A 13035-nucleotide genomic window follows, 5' to 3' on the forward strand; every position below is an offset into this window, starting at 1 on the left:
CTTTGCATGCATAGTATTCAAAATGCCTACAATGATCTCAAGAGATTCACAGCAAACCTGGGAGGTAGGGCAGCATTATTTATAGGTGTTGCATTAATAACCTGCCTCTTTTCCATGATGGGGGAACGCGGATGGCGCTGTGGGTAAAACCTCAGTACCTAGGACTTGCTGATCGTATGGTCAGCGGTTCGAATCCCCGCACCGGGGTGAGCTCCCATTGCTCGGTCCCAGCTCCTGCCCACCTAGCAGTTCGAAAGCTCTCTTAAGTGCAAGTAGATAAATAGGTACCACTTTCTAGCGGGAAGGTAAATGGCATTTCCGTGTGCTGTGCTGGTGCTTGCTCGCCAGCTGCAGCTTCGACATGCTGGCCACGTGACCTGGTCACGGCCTATAGAGCGAGATGAGCACGCAACCCCAGAGTCGGACACGACTGGCCCGTACGGGCAGGGGTACCTTTACTTTTACCTTTCCATGATGGAACTCAGGGCGGCTTAGAGATCATAGAATTGTAGACCCAACCCACTGCGATGCAGGAAGATGCAGCTGTCCCAGACGGGGATTGAAGAAGAAGAAGAGTTTGGATTTGATATCCTGGTCTTTCACTCCCTTTAAGAAGTCTCAAAGCGGCTAACATTCTCCTTTCCCTTCCTCCCCGACAACAAACACTCTGTGAGGTGAGTGGGGCTGAGAGACTTCAGAGAAGTGTGACTGGCCCAAGGTACCAGCAGCTGCATGTGGAGGAGCGGGGAAGCGAACCCGGTTCACCAGATCACGAGACTACCGCTCTTAACCACTACACCACACTGGCTCCTTGGAACTGGAAACCTTGGTATTATCAGCACCACGCTCTCACCAACTGAGCTGTCTAGGCTTACAGGAGGTTCCCAGGAAGTTTCCCACCCAGACCTGCTTTGCTCCAGCAAGGTGGTTACTTCATGAAAGGGTGTTTGGGGTAAAATAACAAAACTGGTTGAAATGATACTTATATGACCATTTCCAGTGGGGGGCCCCCCATGTCAGCCTGCTCTGGCCAAAATGACAAACGGGCTAGCGGTAAGGGATGGAGGGATCTGTCAATTACAATTCTCGCAGTTTCTTATTTTCCCAAACTTAAATTCACTTCTTCACATTTCCACGGCAATTTGTGGGTTCTTTTGTAATCCTCAGGAACGTTCATCAGCATCTTGGCAAATATTTCTCCTAATAAACACATTTTTGTATGCAGTTTTGAATAACGTACACTTTTCTGCAAAGCAATTTCCCCAAATACAGTGGTACCTCTGGATGCGAACAGGATCCGTTCCGGAGCCCCGTTTGCATCCTGAACGGAACGTAAGATGCAACGGCATGTCTGCGCATGTGCGGGTCGTGTTTTGCCACTTCCGCGCATGAGCGTGACGTCATTTTGAGCGTCTGCGCATGCGCAAGCGGCGAAACCCAGAAGTAACGCGCTCCGTTACTTTCAGGTTGCCACAGAGCACAACCCGAAAGCGCTCAACCTGAAGCACATTCAACCTGAAGTATGACTGTACAATGTGTTTTTATAGCAAGTCATACATTGCACACTAGTAGCTTAGAAGAAGAATTGCATTTCACCCTTATAATATATATGAATTTTTGTAAACAGTGGTTGAGAAATTCATTGCAAAATTCAGAGAAGTGTGAATTTCAAAGGACGGCTTTGTTTCAGTTTGCATATTGTTTAAGAAAGCACAAGTCCGGCAGATACACCTTTAAATATGAAGTGAGTAAGATTTCTCCACCGTCCCAAGCTAGCAGCACCTTAAAGGCTAGCCAATTTATTACGGCACAAGATTTCATGGATCAAAGTCAACTATATCAGACGCATGATCTTAAAACGGCAGATTTGTTCATCTGATCCAGATCAGCAAGATCCTATGCCATACTATGTTGGCTAGACTTTAAAGCGCCACTAACCCATTTGTTTCTTATATGACCCTGCTAAGCAAGTTGTCATCACCGTGAATACTTGCACAGAACGCTTTATTTAAATGAAGGCTCACCTACCCTGGTTCAAAGGAGGCACGGTAGGGGATTATATCAGATTACATGGCTCTTGCAAACTGGAATGGGATAAGGTAAACCTGGGCTCAGTTTATGACCCAAAAGTTGTCAATTACAGTTTCGAAGGCAGAGGGCCTTCTCAGTAGTGGTGCCCGCCCTAAGGAACGCCCTCCCACCAGATGTCGAGGAAATAAACAACTATCTGACGTTTAGAAGACATCTGAAGGCAGCCCTGTTTAGGGAAGTTTTAATATTTGATGTTTTATTGTATTTTTAATATTCTGTTGGGATAAGGTCACCAGATTTTTTTCAAAGAATCCAGGGACACTTTTTTTTTTTGAAAAGACAAAAAACAAAGTTATTTTAAAAACTTATTTTTTTAAAAAAATAAGAAATAATATCTTCTCTTCTGTGGTTTCCTCTGTCACACGGTCTTCCTCTGGGCCCCAGCCTGCTCTCCTGGCTCCCGGCTCGATTTGGGTCGCGGTGGGGGGGGTCAGCAGTTACCCCAGTTGATGCGCCGGGCGTCCCCAGTTCCCCCTTGGCAGTGGCGGTGGCAGTCTCAGCAGCCCGGAGCCAGCCTGGTAGCGCAGTTGGCTATGGCTGGCTTCAGGACCTGCTCACTGCCATGGCGCCCAACATTTTGCATCACCGGAAGTCCCCGTATGATGTGTCTTGTGCCGTTGAACTAATCACGCAACATTCATTCCCTACTAATTAATCTACAACCCTGAAAATATAAATCCAGGGACATTAAATGAAATCCGAGGACATTCCGGGGACAGATTTGTAAACGGGGACTGTCCCTGGGAAACGGGGACGTCTGGTAACCATATGTTGGGTGCCACCCAGAGTGGCTGGGGAGACCCAGCCAAATGGGCAGGGTATACTACTACTACTACTACTACAGCTTCAATGTATTACCTGGGGATTGGAGGGTCGCCCTTTCAAAAACTGATTGACATGCATATTTCCAAAAGGAAAGGCCATACATGGTTTGCGTGGGGTACATGTGATGGGAAAGATCTCTGTCTAAATCCTTAAAAGACCTGCTGGCAGTCAGGGCTGACAAGATTAGATGGACCAATATTAAGGTGGCGTCCTAAATTCGTATTTCTCAGCTTTCCTCGCCTTGGGTAATAGTTGTGTAAGTTAATAACATTGCTTACATAATGCTTGACAGCATTCAGAGTGCTTCACATATATTATCTTGCGGCAATATTGTAAGGAGTTCAGTATGATTATTCCCATACTGCAGATGGGAGAGACTGAGCTTGAGAGACAGCAGCTTGTCTAAGGATCTAGGTGGATTCATGGCAGGCGCAAGATTCAAAGCATGAATTCCAGATCTGCGGCTCTGCAACTGGGCCACTGGACTCCACTGGTTCCTAACTTTCCTTTTTACATCCTGCTGTGACATTCCTGTTCAGATGGCAGAACAGTATATTTCAAATCGGATGCCCAGCTGGCCAGGGGTGGAAAACCTGCCTTAGTCTTCTGCTCTGTGCCTTTAATAGCAGAAATCAGGATAGGAGACCTTTTGCAACCTGGGGATAAGCATAAGGTTCAGGAGCAAGTAAAGAAGTTGGCAACCAGGATCCCCAGTGAAGCAAATTCCACCAGGAGTGGCCACTGGGCAAGACTTTGAAGTCCAGGGTCCCACTCGGCTTAAGACGCAGCCCCCCCAAATGCAGGAAGGCTGTCTTGCCATATTTCGAAATGTGAAGTGATACACACTGCCGTCTAAAAGAATAATCCCCTCACCACCCTGGTTAACACCATCAAGTACAGAATCTAAAATTATCTAACTGCACCACTGAGTTCCACAGCACTTATTTCCAAGTTAAACACAGATGATAGCTCAGTTGGTTAGAGAATAATGCTGATAGAGTGGTACCTCGGGTTAAGAACTTAATTCGTTCTGGAGGTCCGTTCTTAACCTGAAACTGTTCCTAACCTGAGGTACCACTTTAGCTAATGGGGCCTCCCGCTGCTGCCACACTGACGCCATGTGATTTCTGTTCTCATCCTGAGGTAAAATTCTTAACGTGAGGTACTATTTCTGGGTTAGCGGAGTCTGTAACCTGAAGCGTCTGTAACCTGAAGGGTATGTAACCCGAGGTACCACTGTAGTACCTCGGGTTAAGAACTTTGCTTCAGGATGAGAACAGAAATTGTGTTCCAGCGGCGCGGCAGCAGCAGGAGGCCCCATTAGCTAAAGTGGTGCTTCAGGTTAAGAACAGTTTCAGGTTAAGTACGGACCTCTGGAATGAATTAAGTTCTTAATCTGAGGTACCACTGTATTCTCAGGGTCCCTTCCAACTCTACAATTCTATGATTTTAAGTTAGTGTGCATACTGCAGCCCTCGAAATGTTCAAGGACTGACTTAATCTTCAGTCAGCTGCAGCAAAACCAACACGATACCTTGCAGAGGGCTCGTGTCCATGAAAAAACGTGCAACTAAAACGTGCAATTAAAAAGAAAATGGTGGAAGAAGACTTCTTGGGTGGCGGTTGTTACTACATCTAGCTTGATTTCGCTTTTGCTCCAAATACCAGTGCCCAAAAAAGGAGCCCCTCCCTTTTGAGGAATGAAAACTCATAGCAGTCTTAGCATTTCAGTTGTTATTCTTATTCTTGATATCTCTGTTATGAACGGCCCACCCTTCACCCTAAGGTCCCGAGGCGGTTGCAACAATTAAAACACAGTGTTAAAAACATTTCAAAACAACTTACCATCACAAGAGATAAGGCAGGTGCTAAAGATGTACAACTCGGGTGCCAAAAGCCAGGGTAAAGAGGGGCGTCTTCAGCATTTGCTGAAAGCTGGATATAACAAAAATGCCAAGACACACCTCTGTGGGGAGGGAGTTCCACAATTTAGGGGCTGCCACAGAGAATGGCCTCTGCCAATCTTCACACCTGAGGGGTCTGGGGGGAAGGAGGCAGTCTGTCAGTTGTTTGTCCCTTCAGAAAAGATAACATTGCAGCTATTTCTGTGCATCTCATTCTGTGGTGCCAATACGACTCATATTTACTATATACAGCCAGGACCTTTCACCACCGCCCACCTATGAATCATGCGAAAACATCCTTCATGCTACAAGCCAGGTAGCTTGGAGCTAGCCAACACTCCTGTCGAAACAGATACCCTTGGATTCACTTTCTAGGTTGGTATCAAATCAACATTTTTTTCTCTTCTCGCTGTATGATGGGGGGCGTTTTCCATCAATGTGGTTCAGGCTGCTGCGACAAGACTGATCGGCAAAGAGACCTAATTCTTTAATACAGTGGTACTCTGGTTTATGAACTTAATCCGTTCCGGAGTCTGTTCTTAAACCAAAGTGTTCGTAAACCAAGTCGTGCTTTCCCATAGAAAGTAATGCAAAACGGATTAATCCGTTCCAGACTTTTCAAAACAACCCCTAAATCAGCAATTTAACATGAATTTTACTATCTAACAAGACCACTGATCCATAAAATGAAAGCAATAATCAATGTACTATACTATAAAAAAATAAAACAATATTATAGATTATTAAAATTTTAAAAAAAATCTTACCTGCACTGATGTGTTGTTGACTTTTTTTTAGGAAACTCAACAACTTTGCAGGTTTCAGGAATTCTACTTTTTGAAATATGGAAACCCTAGGGAAGATGTGCAAACACCTCACATGATACCGGGAGGGTTGCGGGATAAATGCTCATTACTTTAATGTCTGTGGCCTTTTTTGCCTCTCCAAAACTGCTGCTTGTTGTCCTTGTCTCCTTGCCCTGTTTAAAGGGGTGAAGATAAGGAGGGGAAAGCTGTTTGTTGATGGAATGGAATGGTTGGTCAAACTGTCCTTCTTGCACCACAGCACAGAGACATTTTCCCTCTCTTTTTGGAGCTGGGGAGGGGAACTACTGCAGCTCCTTGCCAAGGGCGCAAGGGACCCCAAGTACGCCTCTGATAATATAGAACCAACTCTTCATGTTGTGGTTTGAACCCTTGGTCTCTGTTCCAGGAGCCATTTTCTCATGTCACAGACACCTTCGCCCCTGATCTCATTAGTGTAATTATAAATGAATTCATTGTTTCAATACCCAGAAGCAGTGCTGTTTTTCCAGAAAAGGAGGTGCCGGAACTCACCATGAACGCCTCCTTTGTTCTCTTAGAATGGCAAAGGTGACCACCTGAGATGTGCCAGAACTAAGTTTCTGCAAGTTCCAGCTGGAAAAAAAAAGCCCTGCCCTTAAGTCCGTAAAGGTAAAGGACCCCTGACTGTTAAGTCCAATCGCAGACGACTCTGGGGTTGTGGCGCTCATCTCGCTGTACAGGCCGAGGGAGCCGGTGTTTGTCTGCAGACAGTTTTTCCTGGTCATGCGGCCAGCATGACGAAGCCACTTCTGGCGAAACCAGACTAGCGCACAGAAACGCCATTTACCTTCCCGGTGGAGCGGTACCTATTTATCTACTTGCACTTTGACGTGCTTTCAAACTGCTAGGTTGGGAGGAGCTGGGACCGAGCAACAGGAGCTCACCCCGTCGCGGGGATTCGAACCACTGAACTTCTGATCGGCAAGCCCAAGAGGCTCAGTGGTTTAGACCACAGCGTCACCTGAGTCCCTCCTTAAGTCCATAAAGGTAAAGGTAAAGGGATCCCTGACCATTAGGTCCAGTCGTGGACGACTCTGGGGTTGCGGCGCTCATCTCACTTTATTGGCCAAGGGAGCTGGCGTACAGCTTCCGGGTCATGTGGCCAGCATGACGAAGCCACTTCTGGCGAAACCAGAGCAGCGCACGAAAAATCCGTTTACCTTCCCGTGAGAGCAGTACCTATTTATCTACTTGCATTTTTTTGCATGCTTTCAAGCTGCTAAGTTGGCAGGAGCAGGGACCGAGCAACAGGAGCTCACCCTGTTGCGGGGATTCGAACCTCCAAACTTCTGATCGGCAAGCCCAAGAGGCTCAGTGGTTTAGACCACAGCGCCACCCGAGTCCCTCCTTAAGTCCATACGCGTTTGCAAAACCTGGTCCTGTGTACGCTTACTCAGAAGTAAGGGCCACTGTTTCCAGTGGGGCACACTTTCAGATAAGTATGCATAGGACTGCAGTCTAACTTTATGGCAAGATACATTGACTGATAAAGATATAGGCACACATTTCACACGGTTTGGTCTGCATGATTCTTTTTAAAACTTTAAATAGCAGCTGCTGCCAGTGGGGCAATCAGGATGAAGATCACAGTATAGGACGGAGTTTTTTTTAACCCTTCAAACCCCTTGTCATTATCCTGATAAACATTTCCCCTCCTTAAGTCCATATTATTTACAATGAGTGGGGAGCTGCCATTAAAGTTATCGGAATAAGGAGAAGGGTTGATTTGCAGTCCAGGAACACGTGGAGCCACAATTATATTAAGCACAGTAATAGTGAGAACCTGCCAGGTCTTATCGGGGCAGATAACAGCCATTTATATAATAATGTTCAAGTTTCATAATGAAAGGAAGCTTAAAAAGCATCACACTAAGGAGCAGCTCCTGAATCTCCATGGTGATTGTAGTCAGTATGTAATTAAGTATAATCATGTGTTCTTCTGGAGAGTATCTTTCCCCTATTAACCTGGGCAGCGCTTCGTTTCTAAAATGAAAACGTCCTGGGTTCAGGCCTGCCTAGACATGGGTCAGGAAGCCATGATGAAACCATGATGTAGGCATGTACTATTATTGCTCTGTACCTGCCTTTACTTACGGCCATCTTAGCCTATAGTCAGATGTATATAAAACAATCAGACTGTACTTACTAATAAGCCCACCTTGAGAACTTGTCTGTGTTCCCAGAATTTAAGCAGAATTTGAGTTGGCCTGACCAGAATTGTTGGTCACTTGCGTGAGAAACTGAGGATATGAAAACAGAATATTTATATTTTAGGAACCCACCCCCGCTAATTTGTTTTAAACTCATTTTAAAATTGTATTTTTAAATTGCTGTAACCAGCCCAGGGACCTAGCGGTGAAGCACAGGTTGGAAAGAAAGAAAGAAAGAAAGAAAGAAAGAAAGAAAGAAAGAAAGAAAGAAAGAAAGATCATTTCCATCTGAAAGTTTTTTGTTCAGTGGTTTACTCTGTAGTAAAAAGATTGCAGCATTTGACCACAGCAAAACAAACAGACTATGCATACACACCATACATTTAAAGCACAATACTCCTGAGGCATCTAATCATAGCCTGCATTTTTATCAAGGCTTATATTTTGATCAGGATCTGTATTTTAAAATGAGCTTAAAAATTTTCAAATGTTTTATGCCAGGCAGAAGACCAGCTGCCTAAGTACTTTGGCAATATGTGTATTATCCTGGACAAGGGGGCCCCCTGATTTATAGCAGAAAACAATTCTCAAAGTCGTAAAAAGGGAATTACAGGCTGAGAGCAAGGTTACACTGACCCTACAAATTAAGAGTTGGTAAATAGTAAAATGAGCCATATCTTCCTAAGGTTAAAAGGCCAAGAGCAAATGGAAAAGCAGCTGGCTTGGCTGGAGAATGGGGTGTAAACAGAAGAGGAGGTTTCTTCCTATTTTATTTTGAGGCTGTAAACTGTTCCTTTATACTTTGAGAAGGTTTATTCTTCTAAAAGGCTACCTATGATAATGTATTAAATATATTGGCTTAAATGTAATTATGCAAAGGATCTAGAAAGAAAGAAATGTTAAATTCTTATTTCATAGAGTCATATTGCTGTAGAAGAAGAAGAAGAGTTTGGATTTGATATCCCGCCTTTCACTCCCCTTCAGGAGTCTCAAAGCGGCTAACATTCTCCTTTCCCTTCCTCCCCCACAACAAACACTCTGTGAGGTGAGTGGGGCTGAGAGACTTCACAGAAGTGTGACTGGCCCAAGGTCAACCAGCAGCTGCAGGTGGAGGAGTGGAGACGCGAACCCGGTTCCCCAGATAACGAGTCCACCGCTCTTAACCACTACACCACACTGGAGACCAGAGGGGCAAATGAGCCCAGCCCCCTGCCAGACAGGAGACGCCATCGAGCACTCCTGATATATGGTTGTCAGGCCTTTGTTTAAAGACCTCCAAAAGAAGATCTTTCAATGATAAACTCAAGATCTCTGACATCTGTTTAAGATAAAAATTTAAAACTATTAACCATCTGTTTTGGAGGGCAATAGGGCAAGGAGGGCAAGAGGTGAGCTGGTAATTAAGGTTCCTTGTTGAGACAAATGTAAGATATATGACTACTTATTTGTCATTTATAGATAGAAGAATATATAGCTTTTTGTCTCCCAAAAAAGGCAAAAGGAAATGGGTGTATCTTTTGTGATTGGTTCTAGCAAACAGCCAATAGGAATTTCAACCAGGCTGATTGGACAGAGGCAGCCAAAGGAGGAGCAAGGAGGCTGGGCTGAGGGAATATAAGTGCTGGCCATAATGGCAGGAGGCCAGGCCAGAGCTTGGTAACCGTATACCACTGTGCCTCTCATTTATTTGTCTGACAAATAAATTATTATTTTAATTTCTCTATTGCTGCGTTGAATATTTCATTCCAGCTAAGCGTTAACCACAAGCAGGGTGCTACACTCCCTCTAAAGAAACATTAGAACTGTAGTTTAATCCTGGCAGAGCTACAGTTCTCAGCACCCTTGACAAACTACAGTTTCCCAAGATTTAGGAATACGTGTCTGCTTTAAATATACTAGCGCATTTGCAGTCAAAGAGGCCTTTCTGTAGAGGAGGTTAATTATTGACAAAAAAGGACAAACATGGTCAAACCAATTAAAGCTTCACTTTCTTATTTATCATTAAAAAAACAAACACAGAGATAATTAAAGAGGAGTGAAGGGGAGTAATGGAAATTAAGCAGAGAAAAACAAACTGAAATATAATAGGCCGACTAATAGGAATTTAATTGTGTGATGCCTGAATTAAAGCTCTTGAGTTTCCCCAGTGATCCTGAAAACCTCTAGAAGTCTACAGAAGAACAGAATCTATGTGGCTGCATGATGATTTCAACACGGAAATCAATAAACTATGTATTCCTACCTTGCTTGGATTCATGCATGCAACCAATTATTACTTTTCTACTGATTAAATGCATCATATAACACTTTGGCATGTTCAAAGTGCTTCGCATGGATTATCTTAATCATATTTACCAAAACCAGTAGTAGTAGTAGTAGTAATAGTATTACAAGTAAGGTAAAGGTAAAGGGACCCCTGACCATTAGGTCCAGTCGTGACCGACTCTGGGGTTGCGCGCTCATCTCGCTTTATTGGCCGAGGGAGCCGGCGTACAGCTCCCAGCATGACTAAGCCGCTTCTGGCGAACCAGAGCAGTGCACGGAAACGCCGTTTACCTTCCCGCCAGAGCGGTACCTATTTATCTACTTGTACTTTGACATGCTTTCAAACTGCTAGGTTGGCAGGAGCTGGGACCGAGGAATGTGAGCTCACCCTGTCGCAGGGATTCGAACTGCTGACCTTCTGATCAGCAAGCCCTAGGCTCTGTGGTTTAACCCACAGCGCCACCCGCGTACCTTAAGTATTACATGTACTATACTACTAATATTGTTGCTGTTAACCCCATAATAGGGGTTAATTAAAGGATGGTGGCCCATGCTTTCTTCTAGAAAAATAGGTTCCAGAACTCATCATGAAGTTGTTATGATAAGTGCCACTTTTTAACAACAAATAGACGTGCCATGTTATAATAAAAATACTGCTCCCTTTCCCTTATGGGGGATCTAAGAGCCCATATAGAGTCCTTAAGTAGGTTCTCTATTGGTAGGAGAAAATAACAGAGGCCAACCAGAGAATATTGAGAAGCAAGGCAGCTAGTAAGCCTGATCTTTATTAACTGTTGCAACAGGGTGCTCACAACTACACGCAGGCAGGAGGGACCCAGAACAATGGTGCGCAAGCCCTTATATAGGCTTTTGAAGCTGCCCACCCTGTAGCCAAAGACCACCCCCCCAAAACATCATACTGTACATACATCACAGAAGGGGGCGGGCTACAGCAAAAATCCTGTCTGGCAGGATACTGATAATGGTCACTTGATTGCTTTACCTAGGCAGCCTGGCCATTCCTTCTGAGACACTAAATACTTAGTTCCGGAATCCAGGTCAAAGGCTCACCCTGTTCATACACAATACGCCCTTAAGATAGGATTTGTGAGCAAAGAGGCAATGGTGAGGTTTTCCCATTTCCTTCCTCACTGCAGAGAATTTTTGAGGTGGCTGGAAGAGTCAAAATGGCTTCAGGATTGTTCTCCTGTACTATTTCAGACATGTGGTGCCATTATTGCGTACCCTTGAGTACCGCACCGTTGGTGGCAAAGGCATATCTGAACCATTAATTTCTTGGTTCGAAATAGTTCAGCTTCTGTTGGCCACTGGTGTTATGTACTGAAGTTCTCACCCTGGGCCAGCAGGGGGATACTGTAGATAGTTTTCACTCAGGGCCACATATGCATATAAGGGATTGAAAGGTACGTTCAGTGATTGGATAGTTACAGAAGGTGGTTACTGTTGCGTTCTAGTGCAGCTCTGTATAAGCAGGCTGGCTGAACCCTTCAGTTCAGTTCTGTTCTGGCCTGTGAATAAACAAGAGCTGTTTGAAGAATCGCTGTGTCGTCTGATATGTTCACCCACAACTTAACAACTAAAATTTTTGAAATGGTAGCCTGATGATCCTTTTCCCTCCTAGAAAAGCTCTTCTGAATGCAGCAACAAGAGGCAGAGTGCTTAACCCTTTCCCCACCAACTTGCTTCCTCCCAATCCTCTTCTGAAAAGGCCACATCCCCACCATACATCTGCAGCACATTTTAAGCATATTCCTTCCCTCAAAGAATCCTAGGAACTGTAGTTTTACCCTCTGCAGTGCTTCCATTCCCAGCACTCTTAACAAACTACAGCTCCCAGAATTCTTTGTGCTTCAGATGTGCTTTTAAATAGATGGTGGGAATGTGCTCTCTTCCCCGCAGGGTTTCAATTGCTTGTTTGCAGTGCCAAACACATCACTGAAATCAGCAAAGGAAAAGCCACTGCCCAAAACTTGCAGTGGGGAAAGGCTTAAGCATTCCAACCTTCCTCTCTTGTTCTCACTCAGCCAGTCCTCAGCAGTTGTTCCAGCAGAAGATAGGCCATGTGGTTAATAATGTATTTATGTACAACATGTTGGCAGTGCTATTTTTCTAGAAAAAGAGGTGCCACTGCTGGAATAACATCTCTCTTGTTAAAACAAAACAAAAAAAATTCCTTCCAGTAGCACCTTAAAGACCAACTAAGTTAGTTCTTGGTATGAGCTCATACCAAGTATAAGTATGAGTATAGGTATATACTTGGTATAAGCTCATACCAAGAACTAACTTAGTTGGTCTTTAAGGTGCTACTGGAAGGATTTTTTTTTGTTTTGACTATGGCAGACCAACACGGCTACCTATCTGTAACATCTCTCTTGTTATCTTATACAGTTGTACCTTGGAAGTCGAACGGAATCTGTTCCAGAAGTCCGTTCGACTTCCAAAACGTTCAGAAAACAAAGTGTGGCTTCTGATTGGCTGCAGGAAGCTCCTGCCTGCCACCAGTCAGAAACCATGGAAGCCCTGTCGGACGTTCAGCTTCCGAAAATCATTCAAAAACCGGAACACTCACATCCTTTCAATTGTTCGAGAGCCAATTTGTTTGGGAGCCAAGGCGTTCAAACTCCAAGGTGTTCAAGATTCAAGGTATAACTGTACAGTGGTACCTCTGGTTACAAACTTAATCCGTTTCGGAGGTCCGTTTGTAACCCAAAACCGCTCGCTAGCAGCCGTGCTGCTAGCGCGCAACTTCCACTTGCATCTCGGTGCAAAGGTCGCAACAAGGGGCATCTACTTCCAGGTTAGCGGAGCTCATAACCCGCAGCGTTCGGAAGGAGGACGGTACATAACACGAGGTTCCACTGTAATGGCAACAGTGCCCACCTGAGAGGTACCAGAACCGAGTTCCAGTGAGTTCCTGCTTTAAAAAAAAATCCC

General features: G+C 44.6%; 1 protein-coding gene across 4 annotated transcripts in view; it reads right to left on the reverse strand.

Moving 5' to 3' along the window:
* IL17RE (interleukin 17 receptor E) overlaps nt 1-13035 on the reverse strand; it is a 57345-nt gene that overhangs the window by 40956 nt on the left and 3354 nt on the right. For 2 of the 4 annotated variants that reach the window (XR_014165848.1, XM_081901890.1), the window contains exon 1: nt 4762-5073. The exons of 1 other annotated variant lie outside the window; for it this stretch is intronic. The gene's annotated coding sequence lies outside the window, so the exon portion shown is untranslated. Of the gene's footprint in view, nt 1-4761; nt 5074-13035 lie in introns of those variants that run through there. One more of the 4 variants, XM_081901891.1, reaches the window with a different exon arrangement.

This window comes from Podarcis melisellensis (assembly GCF_964234715.1).
Source record: "Podarcis melisellensis genome assembly, chromosome: 2".
Taxonomy (NCBI): domain Eukaryota; kingdom Metazoa; phylum Chordata; class Lepidosauria; order Squamata; family Lacertidae; genus Podarcis; species Podarcis melisellensis.